Source organism: Halictus rubicundus, chromosome 16 (genome assembly GCF_050948215.1).
Source record: "Halictus rubicundus isolate RS-2024b chromosome 16, iyHalRubi1_principal, whole genome shotgun sequence".
In the NCBI taxonomy this organism is placed as follows: Eukaryota; Metazoa; Arthropoda; class Insecta; order Hymenoptera; family Halictidae; genus Halictus; species Halictus rubicundus.
The window spans coordinates 5863927-5887601 of record NC_135164.1 but is presented as its reverse complement, the minus strand read 5'-3'; the positions used below and the strand labels follow the sequence as shown (position 1 = coordinate 5887601).

Below are 23675 nucleotides of genomic sequence, written 5' to 3'. Positions count from 1 at the left end.
TTCACGGAGACCGTTTTTCAGAGACAACGGTATCCTTTTATAGAAAGAGCAACGGTACGCGGCTGGTCGAACTTAACGACGGGAAAAAGGAACGGAAGAGAGAAGGAAAGTGGCTGCCGCGTAAAACGAGCCATCATCCCCCGGAGCGTCGCATCCACGAGAAATCAAGTATGGAAGAGATTTGCATACGAGTCGAATATAAGCTTGCTGAATATCCCCCGGTATAAGTATTTCATATAAGAGGCCGGTGCACCCGCGGTATAAGACACTCTTCTTTCGCTCGCCCTCCGGCCCTCCCATTTCGCCGGTGGAAACGAAAAGAAAAAACCCGCCCCCCGCATCAACCCGCGTGCCCCCTCTTCCTTCTCCTCGGATTCCGGAAACCGCCATAGCCAACCCATCCACTACCCGTTATCCTGGGCTGCAACCTTCTCTTCGTCTTTCCCAGACCGCCTGGAACTTCAGAAGAAAACCCAACGCCGCGAAATGTCTCAAGTGAATAGCACAGTGGCGTAGTCTGGCTGCCACTCTTGAATACCGTGGCAACCACCGTGCAGACTATGTGCTCGCATTCTGTGGATTTTTAATAAAAGTATAAGCGCCCACCGGTGTGTCCCCGTGTCGTTCCACGGCCATTCACCGACCAATGAAAATGGATTTTCGAGCGCCAGCCTTCAATGAGCCTGCCCCCCATTTTGCTCCGAGATTGCCCGCTACCAATGGAATTAATTAACCCCTTACTTCGATTACTCCCCACCCACCGCATACTCTTTGAACGAGAGTCTTTACAAACTTTGAGAATTGTTTCCCGAAATTCTGTAGCTCCGTAATTTAATTTATACGATTTTATGAAATGTTTACGAGCTAGAATAATCGGAAGAAATATTTCAAACGTTATTTCCAGCTCGGTAATATTTTATGCGGAAGACGAAGATCAAATATGCTCCGCAAATATTTCTTTCTTTCAGAAAGTTACACAACTTTACAGTTGCAATCTCAGGAAAGTATTGCTTGTAAATGTTTAGAGAGCAGTTACAGAATTATGGAAGAATTATAGAAGTCTTGAAGAGAGATTCTTCGAGTATCCCGCGTCCCATCTTAGGAAAGTATTGCTTCTAAATATTTATAGAACAGTCACCGAAATTGTAGAAAAAATACAGAAATCTTCGAGAGTGACGAATTTTGCTGCTCGTGATTTTCGAATAGAAGAAAATCGTCAAGTAAAGTGCGTAGGGCGCCCTAAACCACGATACAGGGAGTATTGTTGGTCGCGGGGCGAGCCTTAAAGTGAAACGGAATTTGCGAAAGCAATTTTCGGAGTAGAAATAGTGGGCCGGAATAGAAATAGTGCCACATGAACGGAATATATCGCGAGAAAAGGAAGCCGCGAAGCGAAAGGTCGCCCTGCGGTGTGGAATATGAGAATGTATGCATGAGCTGCGCATTGCAATGTTTAATAATAATATAAATATAACCTGGCCAAGGTAGCGTCTACGCTCTGGGCAAATATGCCCTTTCAGCTGGGATACGAGCTCCGAGTCCGACTATGAAATTGACAATTCCGCCGGCACGCGTTTTTAGACTTCTCAACGTGGCCACTAACTCGCAGCTGGGGGAGCGTTAAAGTTTTCTGGACGACCATACCTTTATTATCCTTTCATACTGTCCGTAACCGCTGAGACACTTTCGAGGGATGATTCTTCACGATTTTAAAAAAAATAAACGATCTCCAAACATTTATATTTAAAACTTCCGGAGATAACGTAAATCTTATAGGTGAAATTATTTTTATTTGCGTGGAACGCAACTGGTGCTAGAATTGAATCACTTGTCTCTTGTAATGAACATTTTTAGTTGCGAGGAATAATTTCTAGGAAATTGCTGAATCTACAATAATATTTATTTGAACCCGTTAAAGCCACCAGAATGTAAATCTTGCAGATAAAAATATCTTCATTCGCGTAAAATGCAATTATTACTGTTATTATTTTTCTATTAAAATGTTTGTTTGATGTAATGCAAATTTAACCCTCCACGACTTCGAGAAAATTAGTGAAGAACCAAAAATTTCTATTCAGAACTATCAAAGATTATAAGTCTTATGATATTTTTATAGAAAAGGTTTTGAGATATTTTGTACGAATAAAAATAATCCTGAGACGCAACGATCGACGAAAGGTAAAGACTATGATTAAAATGGAAGAGAAATAGTCGAATGGTAAGGAAAAGAATGAAAAATTTGGTATTCTCTGGTCTCGGCACGATTGAAACGCGTGCCACAGATTCAAAATGGTGCGGCAGCTCTCGAGAATTTCATCTTTTACGGAAAGCGCGTAAACTATAGGCGTGCGCGGGCACAAGTTCGGAATGTTCGACGATGTCGAAACAAGGAAACTTGTTCGAGCACGAAAACTTTCGTGTCGTCGACGGAGTAGGTCTTCCGCGAGTATTTAAAAGTACAAAAGAACTTCCGCAGCTATACCCACTTATCCTCCATTTGAATATAAATGAAAATCCGCGCACGTTCGCCTTATATTCAAATACAGAAAATCGAAAACAATACCTCTTTCCGCAAAACTATAACTTACAAAAACCATGAAAATTCACTGCAACACAAAATTCCATAAAATTCATTTTAATCTAGAAAAAAAAATACTTCCAAAGGCTTTAAAATATTGATCTTCCAATCTGAAGAGAAGATTACACACCCCTAACTTTAAAACTATATTTCGTGACTACTACTTGAGATATTCAAACGAATCAAAGTGCACTTAATAGATGCATTATGGCTCTTTTTTATGCCATTTTTCCAAATTTTAGACCATCTTATTTAGAATAGAAAAAAATTTTCTAAACTGAAAAGAAAGTCACACACCCCAAACTTTTGAATTATATTTCTCGACAACTATTCAAGATATCCAAACGAATCAAAAAGCGATTAGTAGATGCACCCTTGCTGTGCCCCGTGTATTTTTTCCAAAATTTTTGATCGTTTGTTATGGATAGAAAAAAATACTTTTACAGGCTTGGAGATACGAATACTAATTTTCTAAACTGAAAAGAAAGTTACACACCCCAAACTTTAGAATTATATTTCTCGACAAATATTCAAGATATCCTAACGAATCAAAAAGCGATTAGTAGATGCACTCTTGCTGTGCCCCGTGTATTTTTTCCAAAATTTTCGGTCGTTTATTAAGGATAGAAAAAAATACTTTTATAGGCTTGGAGATACGAAAACTAATTTTCTAAACTGAAAAGAAGGTTACACACCCCAAACTTTAGAATTATATTTCTCGACAAATATTCAAGATATCCAAACGAATCAAACGGCGATTAGTAGATGCACTCTTGCTGTGCCCCGTGTATTTTTTCCAAAATTTTCAATCGTCTATTAAGGAAAGAAAAAAATACTTTTGACGGATTAGATTTGAAGATAATGGTGAATAATAAATTTGACGGGTGGCAGCGAGTTTGAAGGGCAAAATCAGAGATTTTCGAAGGGAGCCACGAGGAGTTTGGGCGGGTGTGTGTGTGTGCGTGGCTGGGGACAGCTCGTTCCATATCTGTTGAAGAAATCAAATCTTCCGGGGCGCAGGAAAAGTGACAAGCTTCTCGTTCGCGATCGAACGAGGCGGCAGAATGCGTGGAATTTCTGGTAACCCGTTAGCCGGCGATTTCCAAGCCAGCCAGCCATCCAGCAGCCTGCCAGCCAGGCACGTACAGACCAGCTCCGCAACTTCTGACAGATACAAATCTTCCCGACGTTATTTGCAGTGGCATGGCGCGACGTTAACCCCGCTCGTGTGCACTCGACAAATCTCGATATGGAAAATCCGCGAAACGTATAAATGTAGCTGTCAGTTGCAGCTTGCACTCCTAACACCTTCATCCTTCGGGCTGGCTGCCTCTTGCCAATAGGGAGGAGGGCTGCTCCGGATTGTAAGTGTCTGCCTCGTGCGAGCACCCTGCCCGAGAGAGTATGCGAATGCTCCAAATATACGCTCGATATATTGCAAAAAACACTTTTGCCTTGCGAACTAATAAAATACTGGCTCCGGCAATAAATTGTCAGGGCCCGCTCCGTTTTCAAACTTTTATTCAACGTAGAATGCTCTATATCTACCGAGCAATAAAAGGAATTTGTATCTGTTGCCTTATAAAAATGACTATACTAAATTTACTTGGATCTTCAACTATTTTTATTGTAATATAAGCTCGAATAAAGTCGTTTAGGTAATTCTACAGGCTGCAAAGGCTACAGTATGAATGTTTTTTTATAATTTTAATATTTATAAATAGTTTAGTGTTACAATACTACCTATTTCTACAGACTCTCATGTATGTTTTCCAATTAATTTTCTGTAGAGTTAATTTCGAAGAGAGAATAGAATCTCCAACAATCTTTTTGTAATTTATTTTATAACAGGACTCTACAAATCCACCAGAATACAATAGTACATATTTTTATGGAAATATAGATGTTTTAATAATATTTGAAGCAACTGAGGAGACATGCAAAGGGACCATAAGCTTGAGATGCTTCACATCTCACGGGATTCGTTTATTTTTACCACCAAAAGCAAAATTAGAATCGTAGCTTTTCTTGGCAGTTTCCGTAGAAAAATTTTCCACCGAATCCCCCAACTTCCACTAAAAAAAAATTCGAAAAGCAACCGAAGAGACTCATCAGCAGTAACCATCTCACTTCAAACATTGCTCAAACAACGTCAAACATGCCTAACGTAAAAAAAATATACTCTCTAATCCAGAGAATCCACAGAATCATTTTCTATTTCCTTCACAGTTGTCGCCAAAAGATCCTCGAATTCTGTTAGATCGAATTAGAAGAACGCACGAAAAAAGTTTTAATTTGCAGAATAGTGAAGGCGGGTGGAAGAAAAGTTTTCCGAGGGATTCGAAATTTTTTGGGCGGTGTACTTTGATTCCGCATCCCGTCATGCATTGCACGTCTGTTCGGAGGGTCGTGTGAGCGCGCGCGCGCGCGAGCGAGCGCGGTCGCGAAAGAATTTTCCAGAAAAAGCTCGCGACTTTCCGAGAGTGGCATCGAGATATGAAAATTCCTGACATCCTATATTCGGGCCTTGGTTGGTCGGTCGCTTCTCCTCCTCTTTTTCCCGTGAGCCCCCCTGGGGCCTCCATTCTGATAGGGTTGCCACTGGCTTTTCCATATCCGCATACATCGACGCACACCAACCAACGGGTTCACGTGCACAGGGACCAACACGCCGGCAAGCCCGATACCCCAGCCACCCTTATCATATATTTTTGCATATCATGCCACTGTTCTCGGAGGCACACCTTTTCGCGAAAGGTCGTAAGGTAGAGACAAAATCGTCGGCGAACGAGAGAATGAGAAGCTCCCGGGATGACGCGGAGATTCTGCTCGGGAAAATATCGCGGCAGTTTCGATTTCGAGAACGATTCCCTAACCATCCAGGAATCTCGCGCGACAAAATTCAGCGGAATTTGCGTCGGAAATTTATGTCGAGCCACGTCCACCTTTCGGTTTTTCTGAGAAACTGTTTTCGTTAAACTGGCCACAATGGTTTTGCATTTTCAGTCGATCGACAGCGTTGGTTGCTGGATTTATTTATTCCAGTAAAATGAAGAGGCCACGAGATAGCAGAACGTTTTCGAATACAATAGACAAGGCTTGGATTTCATTCATTTCAATTAAAATATAGAAAAGCCAACCAAGGCATGAGAAAAGAAAATTATCCTGGCAAATTAGATAACAGTGTCAAGTGATCTGCACTAACTTATCCTTTAGTGAAATTGGCGCCTCGGTAAACAAATATTTTATATTTATTTTTATATATATATTTCGATGTGTAGACACCCTCTTTGAAAACAGAAAATTGTGGTAAGACGAGTCAGGAAATAAAATTGCAGCGAGAAACGTGTCAAATTAATTCGAGAAACAGACGAGGGTTAATGTTCTACAGTGAATAAATTACACTTCGAATAAAAAAGATAAACTGCTATAAAAATTCGCAGCTTGATCGTCGCTCGACATATTTCCACCCGAGAACACTGGCATAAATTGTCGATTCTACTGAGCTCTTATTATTTCTTTTATGGTGTATTTGATGGTGTATCGATGACTGAAAATGTGAAATTGCAAACATACAGTCAACAAGACTGCAGGCAACGTTATTGGTGGCTCCAATATAATTTCATTATCGACTGTATTCTGATGATCCACGTTTAATTCGGTCACAAAGTTAAAAAGCGTTAGATGTTGAGAATGAAGCACTTCACTTCCGGTATAACGTGTACGGGTTTAAATAAAATTGTTTAACGAAAATGGAACACTTCACAGGAGGATTCCCATGCAGTTCACATGATGCTCTAGAGAAAACTAACCCCTGTACCCGTTCATAGAGCGCGTGATCCACGGAATCAGCCCCTACCTTTCGGTTTCGGATCTCGCATACCTGCGTCACTTGATTGGCCGTGCCCGTATTTTGAATGACGAAGCCCGACCACGGGAACCGACAGCTTTGTTATCTTGTCCCTCTAATAAACCTTGTAAACAGATCCCTCATTATACGTGGTGAGCACCCAGTTTAGTTTACACGTGTCGGTTTTCGTGCGAGGAGTGCAGATGATGCACTGAAGCTTTCAAATCTGAATTGCTTAAAATATTCATTAAAATTAACACAGTAAGCGTGACACATATAAATATTTTGTAATTTTGAATCCGGCAAAGTAAAATTCGTCCATCAAATTAAATTAGACTAAACCAGATTATTGTTTTAAGTACCTTCGACTAGGTGCTGTACGTTCTGTACCATCTCAGTTTGTTTATTTCTTGTATTAGTTCACGCATAACTCCACAAGCATCGCATTGAAAAATACGAAGAAATCTTGCAACTAAATCGACTTAAACCACCAAAATGTAACAGTGCATCGCTTTATTCGCTTAAATCGTATTAAATTAAATTGTTAAATTAAATTGAATCTTAAAGTGTGTTAAATTAAATTGCTCCAAGTTACATATCACCTCCGGTACAGAGTATCATCTATATACTTCTAGTTGTTTATGCATAATACTACAGACGTGTAGCGCTAACAAAAGCGGAAAGAATTTTTTTCTTGAATCGCCTCTAAAAATCAGACGTGGAAACTTCGAATTTCGAGATTCGCGTTTAACAGGAGAAACACAGGAAAACTTGCTATTTCCGTGTACTTCGTGCGATTAGGTTCGCCGTCAGGCTGCTCTGCTCGAGGGAGTCGCGAGACGCGAACAGAGTAGACGAAATCATTAAATTGACTGCGGCTCAACGAGTTCGGACGAAGTATCGAGCGCACATCGTTTGCCCTTTTAACTTCCCGGCCCTGTCGAATCGGGATAAATATATTTGCAAATATGTACGTATGCTCGACGATCTACGGTGCCCCCTTCCCCGTCGCTTTTCAACGTTCTTCCGGGCACCCTTTTTCGATCGGTGTGCCCTTCGAGCCTCGAATAATCAGGTAGATGCAGAGCGAGCGCTCCCAATTTTTGTCTTTATCCATTTTCCCTTTTCTCTCTCTCTCTCTCTCTCTCTCTCTCTCTCTCTCTCTCTTTCTCTTTTTCCCTCCAGACTGTAGACCTATCGCTGTTCCAGTCCCGTGTTCCATAGACATATGCAAATCACCGCGCAAAAGCTGTTCTCCCGTGTGTATCGAGTGGCCCACGTGCGCCAGCCAGGTTAGGAGATCCACGCGTGTTTCAGCGTGTGCGTGCACACGGTCAGCGAAATTTGCATGACAATATTATTCCACTCCAAGCAGACGCGGATTGGCTACTCTTTTTCACGGAGAACGCTGATAGGCAGCCACTGGACGACGCCGCTTCCGGGTTGCAGTTTCTGATCGGTGAAATCTGGGTGATCGCAATTTGCTCCCGGAGTGGGCGATCGGATTGTTAAATCCACAGTATGGAAGAATCACGTGTCGTCCAGCGTATTGCTATATTTGGCATTTTCAAGCATCAATAGTTTATGAAAAAAAAATTGCTAAGAATTTAGTCTGGCGGGACGTTCATTTAAAAATTGATTGCTCGAATGCAAGATTGTCGACTCCTGCAAGCGATTTGCAAGCGACTGTCTGAAAAGTTTCTCTCGCAATCTGCACGTTTAATATTGTCGGATAGCACGTGTACGCATAAACAACGCGATCATCTGGTCACTAATTTTTTCTTTTTTCGCAAACGAAGGTGTCGATGAGAGTCGAGAAATCACCATTCTAAATTGGTAAAAATCACGGTATAAATTTAAAAAAATCGAGAATCAATTTCCGATATCGACACAGAAAGTTATTCTGTTCTCTAAACCAATTTGAACGTATTTAAGCACCGGGAACGATGTCGAAAGTAACAGAGCCGACTCGATTTTTCCGGGAGTAGTTGGAGCAAATTAAATGTAAACTGTCAAGAACCGGGAATAAAAGTTTGAGGAGAAAGAAAAATTGGGAATCGATTTTCGACGGTTCGAGATTCCGCGGTGCGGCGAGGTGGCATTTCCCCGAAAATGGCGGTGCAGGATTACAAGCTTGGCGCAGGAAGAAGAGCGTAGCGTTCCGCCCGTGGCAGAACGAAAGGACTGATTCGAGCAAAAGGAAAATATTTGTCGGGCCCGATTGGCGCGCCGTTGAAAGCTTTGAAAGACCCTGTAGCGACGCGTCTCGTATGCAAATTAGTCGATATTGTCGTGCGTTACGTGGCGGCTTGGTATACATACGCTTCTGGTACTATACTCCCGGTCGCGCGGAGCTCGCAGTGCTCTCTCGCTCAGGTATATATCGCGGGGCAAAAGGTAAAAATAGAAAGGATGGACGGGGCCCGGAGGAAGAGAGAGAGAGAGAAGGCGCAGAGTCGATTCAACGGATGCAAATTCGCCAACTAAAACGGAGTGCATAAAGCCGAAAGCTCAGCCGGCTCGAGGCGCGCGCGATTTGCATAAATGTCCTGGCAGCTGCGAGCGGTGCCACCACGAAACACGTGCCCCGACATCCGATTAAAGGACTCGCGACCCTCTGCTTCCTGCTTCCGGGTGTTGTGCTTCCCTCTTCTGTCTCTTTTTTTCTACCTCTCTCCCTCTCTCTCTCTCTCTCTCTCTCTCGCGCTTTCTCTCTGCCCCCGAAACACGTCACAGAATCCCTCATCCTAAACCGAGCCGTTTAGACCGGCTCGAAAACACCAAACTATCCCGTTCCCGTTCATTCCAATCAGTAATTTGTGGTGCCTCGTTCTTTCCAATCTATTTCACAGGATATATAGGTCAATGGTGCTCTTCCTGCAATTTTTTAATCTCTTTTTAGTCCATTCGCTGTTAGTAGACCGTACCAAATTCCTTTCTTGCTTCAATCATTTTAATGATTCAGTAAATACTCGATTCTTTTAATTTAATTACTAGTTTAACCCTTGCCGCGGCACAAACGGAACGTCGTTGTGTCCATCACTGCTAAGAGTTAGCTACTCGCAACGAACCGAAGACACTCAACCTCCCGAAGAAAGAATTGAACTCGAGACGCAAGGTGAAGTGTAATCGATAGACTGCCGATGTCGATGCAATTTACAATTTTCGTCGGCAAATTTTAGGAAAGTGGAGACAAATCTAACTTTCAGTAGCGGCGACCTTTATACATAAAAATCGTACTAAATTCTGTGGAATTTTATGTTACGGCATTCTGTGAAAATTTTCCGAAGCCATAAACGCACAAAGATTCGCAGTCCAGTAATCGAATAATCTCGCTCGGAAGCTAGTCAATCTCGGGAGACCGAGGCGGGACCGTGATAATTAGAATCCCCGTATAAAATGTCGGGCAAATAGTTGTTTCCCTGAAAAGGAAGATCGAACTGGTTCAAACGGTAGCAAACGTTGAGCAGCTGCGGCGGTACTCCGGTAATTAAAATCCGCGTGTAAGATGTCGAGCAATGAACCGACCTCGAAGGAAAGAAAGAACGAAAGAAAGAAAGAGTGCGCCATGAGGTGAAGGAGGGTGTGTGGGGGATGGTATGGGGCGCTCGCAAGGGGGTATTGGGGTTGGTCGAGGGTGGTGTGAGTATGTGGGGGTTGAAAGGCGTTGCCTGGCAACCACCCCCGGCTCTCCGTAATGGCCGCCACACACGTCACACACACGTACCCTCTCCCTTCCGTTTCCCGTGTTGTCTGTCCTCCTCCAGCGCCTTCTCTCCCCCGTTCCTCCACTCGCAAGACACCGTTCCCCGCTTAATACATGTCCTGCACCCTACCCGAGCCCGCGTGCGGGGTAAATTCTTAAATTTTGCCCGAATTGAAAATTTCCATATCTTATTCCCGTGGCGCGAGGCTGCTGGCTGCTGGCTGCAACCAGCAGCAGCAGCAGTCGTCGTCGTCGTCGTCGTCGTCGTCGCGCGACAGCTGCAATCGAATCGAAAAATTTCCCAAAGCTGCCGCTGCCGTCTTATCCGGCGGCCGTCTATTGTCAGGACGCCCGGTAATCGAGGGGAACGAGTGCATCCACGGTTTTCCGCTTTCCCGGCAAACCGGACCCCATTGCTTGTCGAGACCCACTCGAGCCACCCGTAGACTCTAATTTCGCATAGTCGATCCTCCGTTCTTCGTACACATTGTAGAACCTGTTATGCGGCTCCGGCGGACTCTTAGCAGCGACACGGACGGCTACGACTTTTCCCCTGTTTTCCCTTCGGAAGTTTGACCGACAGTCTTCGGACAGGTTCTTATTAAATTTCCCGTAGGGAGCCAGGCACAGCCACGAGAGCTTAGATTGTTGCGCATTAAGCACATCAAGAAGCTTAAGACGTTGAATTACCACTTCCTTTGTGCGATCAGACTGTACACGAAGTTGGCCACTCCTGTATCAGCATCCCCCTCGACTGGTGAGCAGACTGTTCTGGAAAATGGCTACTGCGAGCTTCTAATTTATGCGTCGCTGCTCAAATTTTGGGGTGACGTTCTCAAAGGATTTCTCTATGACCCGTGCTCTTCATTTTTCGGTAGGAGACAATTTAAACAGAACGAAAAACTCATCAGGTTCGACTTACTCTGTTAGTTTAAGCATACTGCTCCGTTCAAGATATTCCTGACATGATTTTTTTGTACTGTCACCTCGAAATACTCTCTATAGTCCTACGAGGTATTTGCTTGTGGCAACGTTAGAGCCGAATGTTAAAACTCGTTTATCCAGTTATTTGTAAAATTCATTTGCTTTTCGCGAGGCGTCCGAGGGACCCTCTATAATAGTTTCAAACGGTTACAGTACTTGAGGGTTAATAAATCTGTTATTTTAAACTACAGTGCTTTCTCTATATATGTCGCCAAGGTCTGGGTGATAAACGTCGCGGGATTATCCCCACTACCGCGGGCTGACTCGAGAGACCTCCGACGCCGAGGAGTGTAAACATAACTCGGGTATGTCTCCTGGACGATACATGACGCTGGCAAGACCGGTGTCGTTGACATGTATCGAGAATTCACTGTATAGAATCGGACACAAACGTTTCGAATCGTCTAGCATTATGCAGTCTCCCAAAAACCGTGCGATACGCTTTCCAGGAAAACAACCTGCGTCGATTTCGCTATCTGCGATCCCGACAATGGATGATCCACTTGAGGTTCTCCGGGTTATCGGTCGCTGTCCCCTCGATCGGAGGACGATCGAAAGGTGACAGAGCCGATCGGTTACCGGGTGGACGTTCGAGTGAAATGCTCGAAAGGGCGGTTCTGCTCTCTCGCTTTCTAATGCGCATCAAACGCTTCCGCATTGGCTGTCTTAAATTGGGTGTAACATTCGGCTGTTGACTCTCGGCGCGTACACACACACACACTCTCGCAACTCGGGGGGAAGGGGGGCACGGATGCGCGCGGAAGAGAGGCACGGTATCGATGTTGGTCGATAAACATCGACGCATTGTGCAATCAACCGCCTATTTGGTGTCATTGTGCCGCGACAGTTCAGTAGGTAGCTTTCTCATCCTCTTCTCTCGGCCCGGACGCTCTTGTCCCGGGCCGGTCGGGCTTGTCTAGGGGTTGCGCAACCTTTGGGGTAGTCCTCGGTCTCTACCTGAGAGAAATACCTGCGTGCCGACGACTGTTCTAACCGCTCGAAACCGCCGCGCCTGAATATTTCCCTTGCCGTTGCCACTCTCTTCGAGGAAATATCAACGATCAAAATTACAGCGTCACTGGATCTCCGAAACATTTTTTAATCAACCTGTGTCAAATTTGCGGACACAATCGGCTGGAAATCTGAAGGATGGAATCACTATTTCTGTTTCTTTTAATTTTTTTATTGTATTGAAATATGGTAAAATAATTGAGCTCGTCTCAGCGCTCAAAATCTCTATTTTTACAACCCCTGATTGCTCTTTCCGTAAAATGTAATCGCTATAAAAATTATATTTGAATATTGTTGATGGTCAACCTGGTGAAACGTTGTACAAAAAAATTAGAGGACAGTCTACCTTAGCTCGTGTTAAAGGGTAGAATCTGTACATTCTCCTGAATTATATTTTTTCGACTATACTATTGCGCTGAAAAATAGATGGGAATATTAAAGTGGTTCTTTTTCTCAAATTTATTAATTCGAACGTTTCTACAAGATTTAAAGATTGTTTCTCACAGTATCCTGGATTCAAAGGACGAACTCTCCCCTTTGGAACGGGCGCAGGAAATTTGTTGTACGATATTTCGTTGCCGATTTATTCGAACGAAAACTCGACCCCTCGGCAAACGACATTTTTAAGAATAATTAAATACCGAATATTATTCTCGTTGACACGTTCAAAGGCGGTGTCGTCGACGGATCCGCTTAGGCTGCGATTTGACGGATTAAACGACAGGAGGACAGTTCGATCGATCGAACGGCGAAGCCTCGTAGCAGCGTCCATTAATAACCCGCGTCCAATATAATGCCGCATTAAAGAACAGTGGCCGTGTAAAAGGTCCCGAGGGGCTGTGCAGGAATCACCGTAGAAATGTTTGTATCCGCAGCATCCGTCAGCAGGTAGCCAGGGGTCGTGGGTCAACGTGTGTTCACACAGGGAGGGTGCGTTTCCTTTTTGTGCTGCTGTACGAACACTTTTCGGGGAAAATCGGGGTCGCACGATTCAAAGGTGATTCCTGAAGTACGGCGTCAGGTGTTACTGTGTGCCTGAGTTGACTCAGTGTTGCTGGGAAAAGTGCCTGATCATCCCGAGAGCTGAGCAAACCCCTCCAAGCGAAAATTTGATAGCGAATTTATTTTTAGGAATTTTCCTGCAATATTACTTAATATTACAGTAGAATTAATTACAGTTAGAATTTAATTTGTTTCCTTGGCTGTTGGATCGGAGAGTGAAGCTATGAATTATTAATGTAAAGTTGGACAGATTTGTGGATGCAACACATTATATAATTTGAGTTAAAAGTGCTTAGACTGGGAATTTTTAAAATAAAAATTGCGTTGGCATCTTCGAAGTGGTGATCGCCTTTCATTTGCTATTGGAAGATTGTTACTTATCGCAAATATTTCCAGGCGAAGGTTCGAATTATTACTGTAAATCTAGACAAACTCGTGGATGCAACACAGTATATAATTTAAGTTAAAAGTACTGCGATTAGACTAAGAATTTTTGTACAAAATAAAAATTGTGTTGGCATCTTCGAAATGGTGACCGCCTTTCATTTGCTATTGAAAGATTGTTACTTATCGCAAATATTTCCAGGCGAAGGTTCGAATTATTACTGTAAATCTAGACAAACTCGTGGATGCAACGCAGTATATAATTTAAGTTAAAAGTATTGCGATTAGACTGGGAATTTTTGTACAAAATAAAAATTGGGTTGGCATCTTCGAAGTGGTGATCGCCTTTCATTTGCTATTGAAGGATTGTTATTTATCGGAAAAATTTCCAGGCGAATGCACCTTCTGTTTTGACTCGCTGACGTACATGTTTGTACGTAACAAAAGACGTTGTCTATCCTGCCTGGTTTTCTTTCTATTTGGAGACGGATTACGTATGAAGGACTGGTGCTTATGGCAGCGCAGAGGCGCAGGTACCACGGATATTTAATAACGAGCGGGTAGGACCGGATGTACCGTCGTCGCCCCATATATTTCGGCAAGTCGAAGCCGATACCTCGGCTATATTTCGCGAGAAGATATTTCCAATTTGTCTTCGAGCACAAAGTGGTGTGCTGTCCCTGAGGCCGGCGAAGGGTGAAACGGGCTGACTGCGGGGGTGGGCGAGGGTGGGCGAGGGTGTAGGCAGAGAACGGCAAAAAGAGGAGGAATACGCCGGAGTAATGGTGGAAAATCCGTCGGCTGAATTGAAGCGAGACGTCGTGAAATTGAACAACGTATGTTATATATATACATATATCTATATACGTGTATGCATGTATATATATATATATATACGCTCGCACCAGGCTTATGCGTGTAAAAAGACACAAAGAACCGCTGCGATGTATTCGGTTATACAGAGTCGACACGGGCACCATTCATTCTTATTTCGGCAAAATACGCGGTGCCGATCATTAACGCGTGAATGATCCAGCCGGAACTCTCGTTCTGGATCGCGAACAACTGTAACGACCACCTCTGCTATGCTGACAATGCCAGGATGCCATAATTTAATATTTCCCCTGCTAAATACTGCCTAGCAGTCTTTTAAGACTGAACGCTTAACAATTGACAATTTTTTTAACGCATATTCTACCGACATTTTTTCTCTGTTCTTTCTCATATTTTCTAATATATTTTTCAATTTCTCGGTTTAAAGAAATTGGAGTCAAATATTTACTGGGAGACATAAATCACTCGTACGACTAATATTAATCATTTGGTCGCCGTTGATTGGCGATATAGCGAAGAATTTGAGTGATTGGATATGTGTTAATATGTAAATTGTTCTGTAGTTATGAAAGAAGCTCGGTCGGTTTTCTTTTAAATAAAAAAATCGTAGCAGATGTCGTAAAACTAGTTGTTGAATTTAGAAACCAGTATTAACGAGACTAAATATAATTCTAATGTAAGTATTGCACAAAAATTTCATTATTCCAGAGTCCCGTCCTTGCAGTGCGTTTAATCAATGATTTTTAAAAAAGTGCTTTGGTTGAAGGCTTGTATAATGTTTAAATTTCGCCACCGATTGCTCCAGATTTTAAACGGATCGAAAACGCGTCGAAAAAAACCGGAATTTACACCGAAGCATTCTGTTGCTTCACGGTGCACGGCAGCCTGCATTTTTCTCCCCACATTTTCACGGTCTATATAACGCATGCGTATCTGCATATGGACACGGCGGAGTCGAATAAAAGAATCGGGAAGAAGGACACCGATAATCAGGATTTATTGCCAGGTTACACGCGCGTCGCGTTGTCCTCGAGCATCACGAAGTATCGTAATATCGCGCCGGGAAGAGAGGCCCCGATTCTAAAAGGCCCGTAAAATGCCTACGATTACCCCCCGGTCCTCGAGGATGCACCCTGACCTTCGAAAGGGTTAAACGCAACAGCGCCGATCTCCCATAAATCACCGAATACCCTTTTCTCCTCTTTTAATCGACCGTGCGATTTCGAGTTGCCGGAGAATGCTCGGCTCGGCGAACGAAACGGTTTTTCTACGGTGTTATTCTTCGTAATTGTACTGCTCAAATTCACGCTAAATAAAAATTGTCTTTCTACCTTCAGTAATTTTTGCATCGATTTCTGTATCGTTCTGTTTCAAATTACAGCTACTCATTTTTGTCGCAAATGATATTTCTCGAAATTTCGCTTCGAAGAATAACCAATAAATGCAGTGCTTATGAATTTATAATAAAAATGAGGAGGTGAAATTATTAAAAGTGGAAAGATTAAGGGAATTTATACTATTTTCAACTCGCTAGAATTATTAAAGAAAATAAGAAATTTTTATCTGGCTTCTGTCTGCTACAATTCACGAAGGAAGCAAGTTTTCCGTAACGATTTTTAACTATTTTTCTGCAACGAAAATGGGTTTCGAAAAATCGTTCCGATTGCTCACTGATACACTTTCGTTTGATCTTTCATAATTGAATAATATATCATATCTAACCACGAATGAATTTTATAAAATACTATTAGACTGATACGAGCGTTAAAAGTACAGGGACAGAAGTGTTAATAATCGATGCAAGGTGCAGAGTCATAAATAACCTAGCATCGTCTTTAAGGGCGACCGTAAGATACCGTTGCATTTCGCTGGAATGTGGCCCAATGAGAACGACGCCCTTAATAACTACCGGCGACTGGAGACCAGATAGAGAAAGGGGGTGAGTAGAGCAACTTGTTGCATAATAACGTAGATCTCGCGTTAGGGGTGAGTTGGGTCCTGCGCGATGCAGCGCGTGCGCGGCTCATTTCGTCATCGTTAAACGCCGTCTCGTAATACCCATTAACTTTCCAAACGAAACGAAACCACGCGTCACGGTAAAATTCAACTAAAAACTCCCTGTACACTTTCGACTGAAAATCTCAAATTAAACTCAGACTCGACTGCCGAAACATTATGACAGAACTGTGAAACGTAATTTAAAATGGTAAGATTGAAAGAATGCAAAAATGTTTGTAGATTATTATCAACTCATTGAAATTACTTAAGAAAGAAAGTTCTCTTTGGCTCCTGTTGACTGAAGACTGTTAATGATTATGCTGTATCAGACAGAAATGAATAAGTTAAAAATAGTAGGACGATTAAGAAAATTTAGGAACGTTAATATATTATTCTCTTTCCTGTAAAATTATCAAAGAATGATAAAACTTTCTCTGATAAAATTCATGTTAAAATTCTTTTTCCACATGGAACGATGAAATACATTTCCTTGCATGGAATTATCTATATATTTCTTTTCATTTATTAAAAAATTATTTTTAAAATACCAAACAGCACTGATCAACGAATTAAAAATTGTACGATTAAATGGAATTGATAGGTGAACACATACAAATCTGAATATGAATTTCTAAAGACTTTCCTGTGAACGCGTATAGATGCAAAATACAGCCAGTTAAAATTCAACAAAACGTCAAGGTACAGATAAATCTGGAATAAAATTGTAGAAGTCTGAGGAGTGGGAGGACTTGGAAAACGAATCGGGGACGTTCGAAATCCCTCGAAGAGGATGTCCAGGTCCCTGTCCTCCATCGCGAGAGGCTTGGTTAGAGGTGTCGTTCCGTTATCCTGCGGGATAGAGAACGGAAGGGAAAAGGACGTGAAACAGGGCCAGACAGGAAGAAAAGGAGGAGACCGAATAAAGAGATAGCGAGAGCCGGAGGAAGAAAGACGTGGCATGCGATTAGCGTTTGATACCGCGTGCCAACGTCCTGAGGGTCCGGAGTAGAAGCAGACAGCCAGACAGACGTATAATTTCGGGGATAAGATCTAAAACATTACTCCGACCTGCCACAGACGGAGACCGAAATGCCGGCAAAAGGGGTTCCGCGGCACCATGTGTGAAACGGGATACAAGCCAAAGTGCCCGTTTACCGGGAGAGAGGGGAAGAGCAACGAAAAAAAAAAAAGAAAATCAGATCTCTCCTCTCCCTTTATCCTCCTTCGCCTCTCTGATAGATGAATGTAGTTTTGTTGCGCGGCGCCGACGTTTGATTTGTTGGACCGCAGTGCTCTGCGCGTTTCGCGAGCTGTGAATGATTCATAGAAGTCTCCTCTCGACCTTTGAAAAGTTTTTCGCATTTTTAACACGCTCGCCCGCCGAACAATCATCCCCCGACAACGTCGAGTCATTTACCTTTTGGACGAGAAACTGCAGATGTTAACTTTTGCACGATTTTATGCATTCATGGCGAAAATTAGTACACGAAACACCTAATTTAATTCTCTGGTAGCTGACTTACTATTTCGTACCTAACCCAAATTTTAATCTTCGAATTCGAAGCATTATCTCCAAAATTCTCAAAGTGAAGATAAAAATTCGTAGGTACCGTACCTAGAATTTGGAAAATTCGTCGTAACTAGCAAAGGGGTGACTTAAACCCCCCTTAATTTGGCAGGTTCAGGAAATCAGATTAAAATTTTATAATGACAACGGGATAGACTATTAACGTTGTTTTTCTTTTTCGAATGTTTAGAGTCACTGCTCTTTGAAACACCGTGTGTAAAAATAAATATCTCTCGGTTCCTTGAATCCACCGTGAATGTTTCTTTCTTCGGATCACCCTTTCGCCTCCCTTGAACCCTTTTTCCTTGCCGGAAGGCGGGCGGGATTCACCCTGCGGGGCACCCCGTTGTCGTGTCCCATTGTACGCCGGGTCGAATAATGAATTATATTTTTCTTTTCCATCGGAGCATAGATTATAATATTTTTTACTATCTATAAAAAGCAAACGGCTGGCAGGAACCCTGTTTCCCTTGTCACCCTACCCGCGAAACGGAAGGGTTGGAGAGAACGGGGGGAGGGCGCAGGGCACATAAATAATCAGAGCGACTCTTCTTCTACCTGGGCCGGCTTTGCATACACGATAACTAAGTAGCCGGGCTGGCATCCAACGGCAGAGAGACTTCGAGCCGCGACATATGCAGTGGGCTGACCCTATCTGTGTTTAATGACCCGCTGATACGACGCTCTTTCCCTGACGCTTCCTCTTTCTGCCGGTCTTTGTTCATACCGCCTTTTGTCACCTATGTTTTATGCCTGTTACGTGGAACGCGCGTTGCATTTCGTCCTCTGTTGCACGCGGCGAAAAGTTCCTGCACGACTTGAAAATGAAGCTTTCGCATTTTAAAATAACAGTTCTGTTAATCAATTAATATAGACATCATCAGTTTCTACAATTGAGGACTCTTCCACAATCATCCAGCGCGATCACGATGCCAGGCTGCGGATTTTTATGGACAATAAGATTCTATTGAGTTTTCAAAAAGGGAATAATTTAAAAAGTTGTAGAAAGCTTCCAGTTTCAGTTGTTAACTGGGTTTACAAAGACACAAAGACGAAGTAAACTTGAGGTAACAAAAATTTCACCGTAATCAACATAGCCCAGCACAATGAACTAAAAGAGTTGCTCGTTTAATTGAGAAGAACATGAGAAGCTACTGATCGACCGACGAATTAACCCGTCGTGCACAAATGAAATAGTTTAACGAAGATTGTTACAGTTCAGAGAATATTTGTCCAAGGAGAGTATTAGAAAATGTCGGATAAGGTGCCTAAGCCTAGTTTCTAGACCGAGGAGCACCATCTGTAATTTCGAAAAAAGAAGAAGCAATGTTTCCCGACCGTTCCGTAACACATGCAGAACGTGCGTCGGAAACTGGAGGGGGCGAAAGGGTTAAAGAAGGTCGAGAGAGGGGGGGTTTGATGAGTGCAACCGGTGTCTTCCTCCCCACCTTCTGTCCCCAACAGTCGACAAAACGGCCTCGCGGATTCCTGTCATCGGAAACGTGTCAGTTTAACACGTAATCTCGATGCAGAACGACCGAAAGTGCCAGCGAAAGTGAGAACACGGAAACGTAGATACCTACCCTCGCGACTATAGTAACTAGAGACCGCTCATTCGAATACTTTATCGTGCCGCCAATCTACTCTAAAGAAAAACCACAACTCGAATCATCGCTCAATTCGAACAAAGTGACTATTTCGTTGAACCTTTAGTTAAAATTTTTAATTCAGTAAGTACGTCTCGCCGATCTTGTTAATTAATAAGTGCTCTCTGCGCGCAAATCGACAACAAATATTTCTACGATATTTCCGAAACACTTCTTCGTGCAAATATTCATATTTTAAATATTATTTTGTGCAATCCAAATTCGGAAGAAAATTTGTATCGCTGCTTAAGATGTTCTTCGTAGTAGGAAGAAGATGAAAATTAATTTTTATTAATATACGTTGAAATTTGCGCATGGTACAGATGCATAAATATTCGCAATGGGGAATCATTATGCAAATATTCGCATTTAAAAATTATTTCGTGCAATCCAAATTCGGAAAAAAATTTGTATCGCTGCTTAAGATGTTCTTCGTAGTAGGAAGAAGATGAAAATTAATTTTTATCAATATACGTTTAAATTTACGCATGGTACAGATGCATAAATATTCGCAATGTAGGATCTTTATGCAAATATTCGCATTTAAAAATTATTTCGTGCAATCTAAATTCGGAAAATATTTGTGTCACTGTTCAAGAGATTCTCGATGGTAGGGGGAGGATAAAAATTAATTTTTGTTCATATTTGTTTCGATCTAAGCATACTGTAAACGCATAAACGTTTGTGGAGCAATTGAGAGGGTTGACGAAATTAATTTCTCAGGCGATTGCAAGGAGACTGAAAGTGACTGTCAAAGTGAACGATCTACATCGCGACTGTCAACGTCCTCCGGCGCCGCTCCCCTCGAATATTTCAGTTTCGGAATTAAAGATTCCATTCCCGCTCCGGCCCGACCATAATACGTTTATCAATTCCTCGCTCTTTTCGCTCCGCCCCCGAGAAAATCGTATTTATTACTCGCGCAAAAGTATAACCGTTTAGCCCGGTGAAAGTCTCATGAACGTCGGCAATACTCCGATACTCGGCGAGCGGGCGACCAACGTCGACTTTAAACGTCGCTTCCTCGCAATCTTATTTAATCGTGGCTCCTTAACACGTTCACTGCCGAGCCCGGCTACCATGAAAATCCAGCAAAACCAACGTAATTCGCTTTACGGAGCAGAAACTGAAAAAACAGAGGTTCGTAGCTGCCCTTTTGATTTTGCCCGCTTTTCCTCAGAAGATCAACAAATACATTAATTTTCTTATAGGAAATAGTCCGAATAAAACACACTAGAAGCATCAGAAATGGTAAAATTTGATGTACGTGATACGTGAACAGAAAAATTAATTTTCTAATCTGGATCAATTCTAATAAAACATACTAGAACCATCAAAAGTAATGATTAAATCATAAAATTTACTGTACACGATATATGAACAGAGAAAACAATTTTTTAATCCAGATTAATCTCGATAATATTTTATATACATATTAGAAATGCCAGAAATAATGGTAAAATTTGCCATGTTTGATACGAAAGCAGAAAAATTCATTTTTAATTCAGAACAGGTAATGAAAAGAATAGAATAATGGACTTTACGGGCAGCTAACGTGTTAAACATATTCGAACATTGTTCCAAAGTTTTCTCTGTTCCCTTCGAATCTGGAAATGTCGGAAATGATAATGAAATCTGCTATATTTGATACGAGAGCAGAGAAGTTTGAATGTAACTCTGAATAGTTAATAAAAAATATGTTGGAGCTCTTAAACATTATTTTAAAATTTTTTCTGTCTTAGATTCGATTCGACCTGAAATAGTGACAAACTATTGGCTTATTTCTATTAACAATAATCCGTCGTGTTCTCCGCATCATTATAATTCGGTATGCACCATAAAAAGTACATTATACATGTCAGAAATGGGAGCACAGTTTCAATAATACATTTTTAATATCCAATAAATCGTCATAAAAATTCCACAAACATACAGCTTCAATTCAGAAAACAATGATTTTCATGACATTGGTACAGAATAGTTAGAATTGTTCGAAGTACTCACCGTCGATGATCTTCGATCGCCGATCTCCCTCGCCGATCTCGATCGCGAACCGGGTAGAAACGAAGGTCGAAAATGATCGATAGCCAGGTCGGATTTCGTTTCAGAAGCCGAGTGACCGCGTTGATTTTCACGTGCACAGAGGGAATGAGAGAAAGCGGAAGAGAGAGAGAGAGAGAGAGAGAGAGAGAAGAGGAGGAAAGGGGTGTAAATAACGGCGAAAGCGCGGGGGAAACGCGTCGTCGGTGAAAGTGAAAATGAATGAGAAGGCACTGGGTGAGGGTGGGGATGTACGGTGATTAAGAGCGGAGAGAGGGTGGCTCGTGGAGAGGTGGCGGTGACGTAATTAATTCGAGACGGGGGCGGTCGACGCATCGCGAGAGGGAAACAATCAGCTGTTGGCTGCCCTTGGAGACAGTTCGTCTCCCCGAAATATCTGTGTCAAGAATCTGCCGCGACACTACTCTACCATCCCCTCACAAATTATACAACACATCTGCAGTACCCGAAGACAATAGACTCAAACGCTACTCTAACATCCTAGCAAAAAGAAACCTACCCTCTCGCGAGTTCCAGAATTCTTGAACAAAAATAGAAAAATTGTACCGTAGAAATTCTTTGGCTTCAAAGTGGTGGAGGAATATTTACTAAACTTGCAAAAGACAAATAGGAAATATACGACTCGAAAGTCACGCAGAGGGTTGGACAATTAATCAAAGAAGAAAGTAGCCGTCACCGAACTTCACTGTCAACGCAACGCAATTGTATTTAAAACTCTACGGGTCCTATAAATTCTCAGATGTTGCAATAAAAAGTTGTAATCATTCGGACACACGGTTCAAATGAGAGAGGCTTTTCGATTGGCTAGCTTTTCGAAGAATGAAAATCGAAACGTCACTTCACTCTTTCGTTTTCGTGTACTGTTCGATAGAATCGGTAAGGTGTAATTCATCGAGGCGAAAGTTGTGGACACTTAGACTCGCGACTCTTGTAGGAGGTTGTGAAGAGGGAAGGACGATATGTCAGAGCGGAGGCGTAGGAAGGACTGAGAGTGGATCCTGCCATCTCGAAGGACCGTCCGACGGGAACTGTACCGTCGAACGTCGCGACGCCGGCGTCTGCGTCCCATCTGCCTATATATACATATATCTGCGTAGTCGAATAGAGGCGTGCATGTACGGATTGTATAATATAATATTTACATGCGCGCACCAACCTATTCGGGAGTATGCGGGAGCCTCTCGAAGCGCCAATCAAATTCGAAGGAAAAATATTCTTGTTTTCGTCGTCGTCGTCGTCGTCGTCGTCGTCGTCGTCGTCTTATTACCGGCAGAAAACTCGAAACGTTCCCTGTTTTCCCTCCGTGGTACCTGGAGTAGCTGTTCCCGACTGTTTGACTGATCAGTTGGACACGAATCCCATAATTACTTGCATTTTTGTCCCGCCAGTATATTATTTATTGCAACCGAAGTCACGCACAATTTCTTCCAACACTCTGGCCCGACACAGAGTTCGTTTCACATGCCTTTAATTCCTTCAATTAAATTTTATGTTAACTAGCTTCTGGTTGTCTAACTTTATTTTAATTCACTGGAAAAAATATGGCATAAAAATTGTAGAATGGGGATTCAAAATGTGTGGTAGAAAATGTGCAGTAGACGTGCAATTGTTTAAAACGATTGTACACTTGCTGCCACAGGAGACGCATATATATGTAGCCTCCGTAAACAATTTTTTGATCGCGTTATACGGGAGTCTACAGTACCACGAGTGCATTATAAAATTATTGTACGACAGCCAGTGGATGACAAAAAATTTTTACTCGGATATAAGGGTTAAGTATTGATTGAATTTTAAGGTGAGCAATTTTTGTGTTATTCTCCACTGCACATTGTTAAAATCGTTTGATTCTGACCGGTGGAATGATCTGAATCTGATGGAGAAAATTGATTGGTTTTCGGTGATATTGGATCGAAGGGTGCGATTTTGGGCAGGATCTAAGGGCAAATAGTTACGCGAGAGATCAAGGGATGAAAATCTGAAAAAATAACGACGCCTTTCAGCTTTTCCCAGTGTGTTCCTCGAGTATCACCCCCTCACGGCAAAGCACAACC

General features: G+C 42.4%; 1 protein-coding gene and 1 long non-coding RNA gene across 2 annotated transcripts in view; one reads left to right on the top strand and one right to left on the bottom strand.

Annotated features, from left to right (window-relative positions):
* Positions 1 to 21643, bottom strand: part of LOC143362366 (uncharacterized) — a 101382-nt gene extending 79739 nt beyond the window's left edge. The window contains exon 1 of the long non-coding RNA XR_013083626.1: positions 21565 to 21643. This is a non-coding gene — a long non-coding RNA (uncharacterized LOC143362366). The remainder of the gene's footprint in view (positions 1 to 21564) is intronic.
* The window catches only part of Mesr6 (misexpression suppressor of ras 6), an 832393-nt gene that overhangs the window by 748898 nt on the left and 59820 nt on the right, over positions 1 to 23675 (top strand). The window lies entirely within an intron of this gene.